Below are 11,510 nucleotides of genomic sequence, written 5' to 3'. Positions count from 1 at the left end.
TAAAAAGCTCTGCACCTTAAATTACATTTTCATCACAAAGTCCACTGATATTGCTAATTATTTTCATATATTTTCATTGGGAAGATTAGCAAACTTAGGCATGACATTCCAGCAACAAACGCTGACACTACACATCCAAGTATAACTGATCAAATGATGAAAGACAATTGTAATTTTGAATTCCGTAAAGTGAGTGTGGAAGAGGTGAAAAAATTATTGTTGTCTATCACAATGACAAGCCACCTGGGTTCTGACAACTTGGATGGAAAATTAGAGGATAATAGCGGACGATATTGCCACTCCTATTTGCCATATCTTCAACTTAAGCCTGCTAGAAAGAGTGCCCTCAGGCCTGGAGGGAAGCAAAAGTCATTCCGCTACCAAATAACAGTAAAGCCCCCTTTACTGGCTCAAATAGCCAACCAATCAGCCTGTTACCAAAAAATGTGTTTGACCAGATACAATGCTATTTTACAGTAAACAAATGGACAACAGCAACAACAACAAGCACAGCACTTACACAAATGACTTATGATTGGCTCAGAGAAATTGATGATAAAAAGATTGTGGGGGCTGTTTTGTTAGACTTCAGTGTGACTTTTGACATTATCGATCATAGTCTGCTGCTGGAAAAACGTATGTGTTATGGCTTTACACCCCCTGCTACAGTGCATTCGGAAAGTATTCAGACCCCTTGACTTTTTACACATTTTGTTACGTTACAGCCTTGTTCTAAAATTGATTTGAATTGTTATTTACCCTCATCAATCTAACAAACAGGTTTTTAGAAATGTTTGCTAATTAAAAAATATATATATACTGAAATAAACATTTACATAAGTACTAGACCCTTTACTCAGTACTTTGTTGAAGCACCTTTGGCTGTGATTACAGCCTCAAGTCTTCTTGTGTATGACGCTACAAGCTTGGCATACCTGTATTTGGGGAGTTTCTCCCATTCTTCTCTGCAAGTCCTCTCAAGCTCTGTCAGGTTGGATGGGGAGCGTCGCTGCACAGTTATTTTCAGGTCTCTCCAGGAATGTTAGATCGGGTTCAAGTCCGGGCTCTGGCTGGGCCACTCAAGGACATTCAGAGACTCGTGCAAAACCCACTCCTGCGTTGTCTTGGCTGTGTGTTTAGGGTCGCTGTCATGTTGGAAGGTGAACCTTCGCCCCAGTCTGAGGTCCTGAGCGCTCTGGAGCAGGTTTTCATCAAGGCTCTCTGTACTTTGCTCCGTTCATCTTTCCCTCGATTCTGACTAGTCTCCCAGTCCCTGCCACTGAAAATCATCCCCACAGCATGACGCTGCCACCACCATGCTTCATCGTAGGGATGGTGCCTGGTTTCCTCCAGACGTGACGCTTGGCATTCAGGCCAAAGTGTTCAATCTTGGTTTCATCAGATCAGAGAATGTTGTTTCTCATGGTCTGAGAGTCATTTAGGTGCCTTTTGGCAAACTCCAAGCGGGCTGTCATGTGCCTTTTACTGAGGAGTGGCTTCCGTCTGGCCACTCTACCATAAAGGCCTGATTGGTGAAGTGCTGCAGAAATAGTTGTTCCCACAAAGGAACTCTGGAGCTCTGTCAGAGTGCCAATCAGGTTCTTGATCATCTCCCTGACCAAGGCCCTTCTCCCCCGATTGCTCAGTTTGGCAGGGTGGCATACTCTAAGAAGAGTCTTGGTGGTTCCAAACTTTGTGTTGTTAAGAAGGCAGAGCAGTGCATTCGGAAGGTATTCAGACCCCTTGACTTTTTCCACATTTTGTTACGTTACAGCCTTATTCTAAAATAGATTAAATAAATAAAAAATCCTCATCAATCTACACACAATACCCCATTATGACAAAGTGAAAACAGGTTTTTAGACATTTTTGCTAATGTATTAAAAATAAAAAACAGATACCTTATTTACATAAGTATTCAGACCATTTGCTATGAGACTCGAAATTGAGCTCAGGTGCATCCTGTTTTCATTGAGCATCCTTGAGATGTTTCTAAAACTTGATTGGAGTCCACCTGTGGTAAATTCAATTGATTGGACATGATTTGGAAAGGCACACACCTGTCTATATAAGGTCCCACAGTTGACAGTGCATGTCAGAGCAAAAACCAAGCCATGAGGTCGAAGGAATTGTCTGTAGAGCTCCGAGACAGGATTGTGTCGAGGCACAGATCTGGGAAGACTACCAAAACATTTCTGCAGAATTGAAGGTCCCCACGAACACAGTGGCCTCCATCATTCTTAAATTGAAGAAGTTTGATACCACAAAGACTCTTCCTTTTATTTTCTTATAAATTGCAACAATTTCTAAAAACCTGTTTTTGCTTTGTCATTATGGGGTATTGTGTGTATATTGATGAGGGGATTTTTTTTTTACATCAATTTTAGAATAAGTCTGTAATGTAACAAAATGTGGAAAAATGAAGGGGTCTCAATACTTTCCGAATGCACTGTACATGATTTTGGCTTTCGCCAGGACTGGTAAACCAGTGGGGTATTGAGCATGTAGTGTGTGATGTCAGCAAAGCGTCTCTGTGGACCGTTCCTATATCTAAGCTGGAATCAGTGGAAATAGGAGAGCGAGAGCGAGGGAGGAGAAGGGGACACTACTAGGATTGTTCCTCCGACTGACAGTCCTTTTAGTCTTATCTCCTCCAGTTCCTCTTATAGAAAACCAAACGGAGGGGAAAAAACCCTGTTCCTCCTTATTCCTCTCTTTCTCAAATTTCTCCCCTGCTCCATCGTCTCTCCATCCTGCTTTTTATTTTGGCCTGTTTCTGCCTGTCTGTCACTCTCTCATCCCCTTGTCACGCTGTGCCTTCCTATTTTCCCACGCTCTCATTCTGTCTGGTTTTCCTCAGTAGCACCTCACTTATCTTTGTGTGAAACCTCTCTCCTCTCACACAGATTGTATCATATTATTCTCTGTGTTGAAGAGTTAACTAAAAGGCTTTACCAGAAACAACAAAACAGGGATGCATATGTTCATGTACACATTATTTGCACAGCTGTGTATATTTAGTGCATACGTGTGTGTGTGTGTGTGTGTTTGTACACAGATCCATGTGCATGTGCCAGCTAATGTTTGTGTACGTACCCAATAACGTGCAGATCATGTGTCATTGTCATTTACTCAGACGGAGACAGTGCGGCTCAAGAAGTATTTTGGGAATGTGGAAATGTCAAAATATTTTTGCTAAAGAAAATTGCACCAATATATTGTCTTATGTGTTGCTTTTTATCTGTGAGGTAATGTGACTGGGTGTTACTTCAGATACAAGCCTTAGATATGAGCACACCAACTAGACAGAGATGAACTGTGTTAAAGGAGTAACAAACCATTCTGTCATTGGCCGTCAGAGACTGTCTCCATCATCCTTCCTATTAGCTCTTCTCTGTAGTCCTGCTTATCACGCAGACTCATCAGTCAGTTACATCTATACGAACAGGGGGTTTTCCCTGTAGCTCAGTTGGTAGAGCATGGCGCTTGCAACGCCAGGGTTGTGGGTTCGTTTCCCACGGGGGTCCAGTATGAAAATGTATGCACTCACTAACTGTAAGTCGCTCTGGATAAGAGCGTCTGATAAATGACTAAAATGTAAATGTATATATAATCTATAAGCCATACTGGATAGATCTTAAATATTCACACCACCTAAACTATGTTTTATGTGTTTTTGGAAAGCAAGACAAACTGTACAGAACTTTGGATTGTGGCTTCTATCAATGTAACTGTCTGCATCATTTCCAATCCCCCATATATTTTTTTTATATATATACTGTATACATATATGTACACTACCAGTCAAAAGTTTGGACACACCTACTCATTCAAGGGTTTTTCTTTATTTTTACTCTTTTTTACATTGTAGAATAATAGTGAAGATATCAAAACTATGAAATAACACATATGGAATCATGTAGTAACCCAAAAAGTGTTAAACAAATCAAAATATATTTTATATTTGAGGTTCTTCAAATAGCCACCCTTTGCCTTGATGACAGCTTTGAACACTCTTGGCATTCTCTCAACCAGCTTCACCTGGAATGCTTTTCCAACAGTCTTGAAGGAGTTCCCACATACAGTGGGGAAAAAAAGTATTTAGTCAGCCACCAATTGTGCAAGTTCTCCCACTTAAAAAGATGAGAGAGGCCTGTAATTTTCATCATAGGTACATGTCAACTATGACAGACAAAATGAGAAAAGAAATTCCAGAAAATCACATTGTAGGATTTTTTATGAATTTATTTGCAAATTATGGTGGAAAATAAATATTTGGTCAATAACAAAAGTTTCTCAATACTTTGTTATATACCCCTTGTTGGCAATGACACAGGTCAAAACGTTTTCTGTAAGTCTTCACAAGGTTTTCACACACTGTTGCTGGTATTTTGGCCCATTCCTCCATGCAGATCTCCTCTAGAGCAGTGATGTTTTGGGGCTGTCGCTGGGCAACACGGACTTTCAACTCCCTCCAAAGATTTTCTATGGGGTTGAGATCTGGAGACTGGCTAGGCCACTCCAGGACCTTGAAATGCTTCTTACGAAGGCACTCCTTCGTTGCCCGGGAGGTGTGTTTGGGATCATTGTCATGCTAAAAGACCCAGCCACGTTTCATCTTCAATGCCCTTGCTGATGGAAGGAGGTTTTCACTCAAAATCTCACAATACATGGCCCCATTCATTCTTTCCTTTACACGGATCAGTCGTCCTGGTCCCTTTGCAGAAAAACAGCCCCAAAGCATGAAGTTTCCACCCCCATGCTTCACAGTAGGTATGGTGTTCTTTGGATGCAACTCAGCATTCTTTGTCCTCCAAACACGATGAGTTGAGTTTTTACCAAAAAGTTATATTTTGGTTTCATCTGACCATATGACATTCTCCCAATCCTCTTCTGGATCATCCAAATGCACTCTAGCAAACTTCAGACGGGCCTGGACATGTACTGGCTTAAGCAGGGGGACACATCTGGCAATGCAGGATTTGAGTCCCTGGCGGAGTAGTGTGTTACTGATGGTAGGCTTTGTTACTTTGGTCCCAGCTCTCTGCAGGTAATTCACTAGGTCCCCCCGTGTGGTTCTGGGATTTTTGCTCACCGTTCTTGTGATCATTTTGACCCCACGGGGTGAGATCTTGCGTGGAGCCCCAGATCGAGGGAGATTATCAGTGGTCTTGTATGTCTTCCATTTCCTAATAATTGCTCCCACAGTTGATTTCTTCAAACCAAGCTGCTTACCTATTGCAGATTCAGTCTTCCCAGCCTGGTGCAGGTCTACAATTTTGTTTCTGGTGTCCTTTGACAGCTCTTTGGTCTTGACCATAGTGGAGTTTGGAGTGTGACTGTTTGAGGTTGTGGACAGGTGTCTTTTATACTGATAACAAGTTCAAACAGGTGACATTAATACAGGTAACGAGTGGAGGACAGAGGAGCCTCTTAAAGAAGAAGTTACAGGTCTGTGAGAGCCAGAAATCTTGCTTGTTTGTAGGTGACCAAATACTTATTTTCCACCATAATTTGCAAATAAATTCATTAAAAATCCTACAATGTGATTTTCTGGATTTTTTTTCCTCAATTTGTCTGTCATAGTTGACGTGTACCTATGATGAAAATGACAGGCCTCTCTCATCTTTTTAAGTGGGAGAACTTGCACAATTGGTGGCTGACTAAATACTTTTTTTCCCCACTGTATGCTGTGCACTTGTTGGCTGCTTTTCCTTCACTCTGCCGTCCGACTCATCCCAAACCATCTCAATATGGTTGAGGTCGGGGGAATTCATAGTTTTGATGTCATCACTATTATTCTACAATGTAGAAAATAGTATAAATAAAGAAAAATCCTTGAATGAGTAGGTGTGTCCAAACTTTTGACTGGTACTGAATGTGTGTATGTATATGTACAGTGGGGAAAAAAAGTATTTAGTCAGCCACCAATTGTAATTTTCATCATAGGTACATGTCAACTATGACAGACAAAATGAGATTTTTTTTTCCAGAAAATCACATTGTAGGATTTTTTATGAATTTATTTGCAAATTATGGTGGAAAATAAGTATTTGGTCAATAACAAAAGTTTCGCAATACTTTGTTATATACCCTTTGTTGGCAATGACACAGGTCAAACGTTTTCTGTAAGTCTTCACAAGGTTTTCACACACTGTTGCTGGTATTTTGGCCCATTCCTCCATGCAGATCTCCTCTAGAGCAGTGATGTTTTGGGGCTGTCGCTGGGCAACACAGACTTTCAACTCCCTCCAAAGATTTTCTATGGGGTTGAGATCTAGAGACTGGCTAGGCCACTCCAGGACCTTGAAATGCTTCTTACGAGCCACTCCTTCGTTGCCCGGGCGGTGTGTTTGGGATCATTGTCATGCTGAAAGACCCAGCCACGTTTCATCTTCAATGCCCTTGATGATGGAAGGAGGTTTTCACTCAAAATCTCACGATACATGGCCCCATTCATTCTTTCCTTTACACGGATCAGTCGTCCTGGTCCCTTTGCAGAAAAACAGCCCCAAAGCATGAAGTTTCCACCCCCATGCTTCACAGTAGGTATGGTGTTCTTTGGATGCAACTCAGCATTCTTTGTCCTCCAAACACGATGAGTTGAGTTTTTACCAAAAAGTTATATTTTGGTTTCATCTGACCATATGACATTCTCCCAATCCTCTTCTGGATCATCCAAATGCACTCTAGCAAACTTCAGACGGGCCTGGACATGTACTGGCTTAAGCAGGGGGACACATCTGGCAATGCAGGATTTGAGTCCCTGGCGGAGTAGTGTGTTACTGATGGTAGGCTTTGTTACTTTGGTCCCAGCTCTCTGCAGGTAATTCACTAGGTCCCCCCGTGTGGTTCTGGGATTTTTGCTCACCGTTCTTGTGATCATTTTGACCCCACGGGGTGAGATCTTGCGTGGAGCCCCAGATCGAGGGAGATTATCAGTGGTCTTGTATGTCTTCCATTTCCTAATAATTGCTCCCACAGTTGATTTCTTCAAACCAAGCTGCTTACCTATTGCAGATTCAGTCTTCCCAACCTGGTGCAGGTCTACAATTTTGTTTCTGGTGTCCTTTGACAGCTCTTTGGTCTTGGCCATAGTGGAGTTTGGAGTGTGACTGTTTGAGGTTGTGGACAGGTGTCTTTTATACTGATAACAAGTTCAAACAGGTGACATTTATACAGGTAACGAGTGGAGGACAGAGGAGCCTCTTAAAGAAGAAGTTACAGGTCTGTGAGAGCCAGAAATCTTGCTTGTTTGTAGGTGACCAAATACTTTTTTTCCACCATAATTTACAAATAAATTCATAAAAATCCTACAATGTGATTTTCTGGAAAAAAAATCTCAATTTGTCTGTCATAGTTGACGTGTACCTATGATGAAAATTACAGGCCTCTCTCATCTTTTTAAGTGGGAGAACTTGCAAAATTGGTGGCTGACTAAATACTTTTTCCCCCCACTGTATATGTGTATATATATATATATATATATATACAGTGGGGAGAACAAGTATTTGATACACTGCCGATTTTGCAGGTTTTCCTACTTACAAAGCATGTAGAGGTCTGTAATTTTTATCATAGGTACACTTCAACTGTGAGAGACGGAATCTAAAACAAAAATCCAGAAAATCACATTGTATGATTTTTAAGTAATTAATTTGCATTTAATTGCATGACATAAGTATTTGATACGTCAGAAAAGCAGAACTTAATATTTGGTACAGAAACCTTTGTTTGCAATTACAGAGATCATACGTTTCCTGTAGGTCTTGACCAGGTTTGCACACACTGCAGCAGGGATTTTGGCCCCTCCTCCATACAGACCTTCTCCAGATCCTTCAGGTTTCGGGGGCTGTCGCTGGGCAATACGGACTTTCAGCTCCCTCGAAAGATTTTCTATTGGGTTCAGGTCTGGAGACTGGCTAGGCCACTCCAGGACCTTGAGATGCTTCTTATGGAGCCACTCCTTAGTTGGCCTGGCTGTGTGTTTCGGGTCGTTGTCATGCTGGAAGACCCAGCCACGACCCATCTTCAATGCTCTTACTGAGGGAAGGAGGTTGTTGGCCAAGATCTCACGATACATGGCCCCATCCATCCTCCCCTCAAAACGGTGCAGTTGTCCTGTCCCCTTTGCAGAAAAGCATTCCCAAAGAATGATGTTTCCACCTCCATGCTTCACGGTTGGGATGGTGTTCTTGGGGTTGTACTCATCCTTCTTCTTCCTCCAAACACGGCGAGTGGAGTTTAGACCAAAAAGCTCTATTTTTGTCTCATCAGACCACATGACCTTCTCCCATTCCTCCTCTGGATCATCCAGATGGTCATTGGCAAACTTCAGACGGGCCTGGACATGCGCTGGCTTGAGCAGGGGGACCTTGCGTGCGCTGCAGGATTTTAATCCATGACGGCGTAGTGTGTTACTAATGGTTTTCTTTGAGACTGTGGTCCCAGCTCTCTTCAGGTCATTGACCAGGTCCTGCCGTGTAGTTCTGGGCTGATCCCTCACCTTCCTCATGATCATTGATGCCCCACGAGGTGAGATCTTGCATGGAGCCCCAGACCGAGGGTGATTGACTGTCATCTTGAACTTCTTCCATTTTCTAATAATTGAGGTCTGTAATTTTTATCATAGGTACACTTCAACTGTGAGAGACGGAATCTAAAACAAAAATCCAGAAAATCACATTGTATGATTTTTAAGTAATTAATTTTCATTTTATTGCCTGACATAAGTATTTGATCACCTACCAACCAGTAAGAATTCCGGCTCTCACAGACCTGTTAGTTTTTCTTTAAGAAGCCCTCCTGTTCTCCACTCATTACCTTTATTAACTGCACCTGTTTGAACTCGTGACCTGTATAAAAGACACCTGTCCACACACTCAATCAAACAGACTCCAACCTCTCCACAATGGCCAAGACCAGAGAGCTGTGTAAGGACATCAGGGATAAAATTGTAGACCTGCACAAGGCTGGGATGGGCTACAGGACAATAGGCAAGCAGCTTGGTGAGAAGGCAACAACTGTTGGTGCAATTATCAGCCCAGAACTACACGGCAGGACCTGGTCAATGACCTGAAGAGAGCTGGGACCACAGTCTCAAAGAAAACCATTAGTAACACACTACGCCGTCATGGATTAAAATCCTGCAGCACACGCAAGGTCCCCCTGCTCAAGCCAGCGCATGTCCAGCCCGTCTGAAGTTTGCCAATGACCATCTGGATGATCGAGAGGAGGAATGGGAGAAAGTCATGTGGTCTGATGAAACAAAAATAGAGCTTTTTGGTCTAAACTCCACTCGCCGTGTTTGGAGGAAGAAGAAGGATGAGTACAACCCCAAGAACACCATCCCAACCGTGAAGCATGGAGGAGGAAACATCATTCTTTGGGGATGCTTTTCTGCAAAGGGGACAGGACGACTGCACCGTATTGAGGGGAGGATGGATGGGGCCATGTATCGCGAGATCTTGGCCAACAGCCTCCTTCCCTCAGTAAGAGCATTGAAGATGGGTCGTGGCTGGGTCTTCCAGCATGACAACGACCCGAAACACACAGCCAGGGCAACTAAGGAGTGGCTCCGTAAGAAGCATCTCAAGGTCCTGGAGTGGCCTAGCCAGTCTCCAGACCTGGAACCCAATAGAAAATCTTTGGAGGGAGCTGAAAGTCCGTATTGCCCAGCGACAGCCCCGAAACCTGAAGGATCTGGAGAAGGTCTGTATGGAGGAGTGGGCCAAAATCCCTGCTGCAGTGTGTGCAAACCTGGTCAAGACCTACAGGAAACGTATGATCTCTGTAATTGCAAACAAAGGTTTCTGTACCAAATATTAAATTCTGCTTTTCTGATGTATCAAATACTTATGTCATGCAATAAAATGCAAATTAATTACTTAAAAGTCATACAATGTGATTTTCTGGATTTTTGTTTTAGATTCCTTCTCTCACAGTTGAAGTGTACCTATGATAAAAATTACAGACCTCTACATGCTTTGTAAGTAGGAAAACCTGCAAAATCGGCAGTGTATCAAATACTTGTTCTCCCCACTGTATATATATATATATATATATATATATATATATACACACACTACCGGTCAAAAGTTTTAGAACATTCCTTTATTATTTTCCCCCTAACCCTACCACCCCCCCTAATTGGAGTAAACTAATGGACAACAACACTTAGGCTTCTACTTCCATCTTATACATACTTTATACATTTTACAGACACAGTAAATTTTACATTAGTCATCTTTTGTTTGTTTTTAGTCCCATCCTTCAGCTCCCCTCAACCCTTCCCATCTATCTCTGAACACCATCCAGTTTTGATTTCTGTTTGCCGTATATTTTTCAACTGCGCTGTAATGTTTCACAAAAGTTCTGAACCTTTCTATTCTCATAGTTTCTACAGATTGTAAATTAAAGATAAACATTTTTGCTAAGAGTATTATTATATTATTGATCGATTGACTATGACTTTTCAATTTGAGCAGTGTTTGTTGGGGCATAATGGAACAGTTAGAAAGTATATGGAGAAGTGATCCTCTTTCTTCAATCCCTCTCTTCATTCTGTTCTCCATCCTTGATAAAGATCTTCTTGCGGTTCATTAAGACAGACAAGCCAGTGTGTGCTCACTGCTTTCTTCAGTGTGTGTATTATAACATGCATGCTAATCCTGTTGGTGTGTGTGTATGCTGGGAGCATCGCTGGAGCCCTATCTAGGTTTAGGTGAGGAGGGTTAAGGGGGGTCTAATCCGGTTTTAGAGCCATGGCTGATTGTGGCAGGAGGAGGAGGCAGACAAGAAGGCGATGTGACTGGGACTAGGGGTACATTCTCGCCCCAGCTCAGACACCCCTCTTTTAATACACCAGACAAACAGACAGACAGACAAGTAGGAGGAGAAGAGATAGACACCAGACAAACAGAACGATCAAACCTTTACTCTCAGACCAGCACACAGACACCCACACTCACTGCAGAAAGTGATATTATTAGATTACTTGTATCTATGCTCTCACACTGTATTTAACCACAATTAATCCATCCAGTGACTGAGACAATCTATTTGATGGAGAGGTTTTGCAAGGTCTTCTCTCCTCCACACGGAGATAATAGACAATCAATGACGTGTTTCAATTTAGGTCTACAGTGACCCTAGTATCGTTTCTGTCCACGACCTCAGGGTCCCGACAGGGCCAGGGGTCAACTGCTGAGCACCCACATTTACAGACAGAAGAGAGCAACGGTGAAGGACACAGACAGAGAGAGGCTATAGAGTGGTAAAAGAAAAGGAGATGAAGAGAGGGGAATGGTAGGAGGGTAATTGACACGGGAAAGGAAGAGAAAAGGAGAAAGTGGTGCGAGGAAGAAGGAGATTAAAAAGAGTAATTAGCAGGCGTTTGACTGATAAACGAGAGTGTGGTTAATTAACAGCCGTTTAACCAGTGGCCATGTGTTTAGGCTACTAACGTCCTCTCTGTTTCTCCTAACCCTTCCTCACTCTCTTTCTCACTC

This window comes from Coregonus clupeaformis, chromosome 12 (assembly GCF_020615455.1).
Source record: "Coregonus clupeaformis isolate EN_2021a chromosome 12, ASM2061545v1, whole genome shotgun sequence".
NCBI classification, from domain to species: domain Eukaryota; kingdom Metazoa; phylum Chordata; class Actinopteri; order Salmoniformes; family Salmonidae; genus Coregonus; species Coregonus clupeaformis.
Note: the sequence above shows the minus strand (reverse complement) of the source record.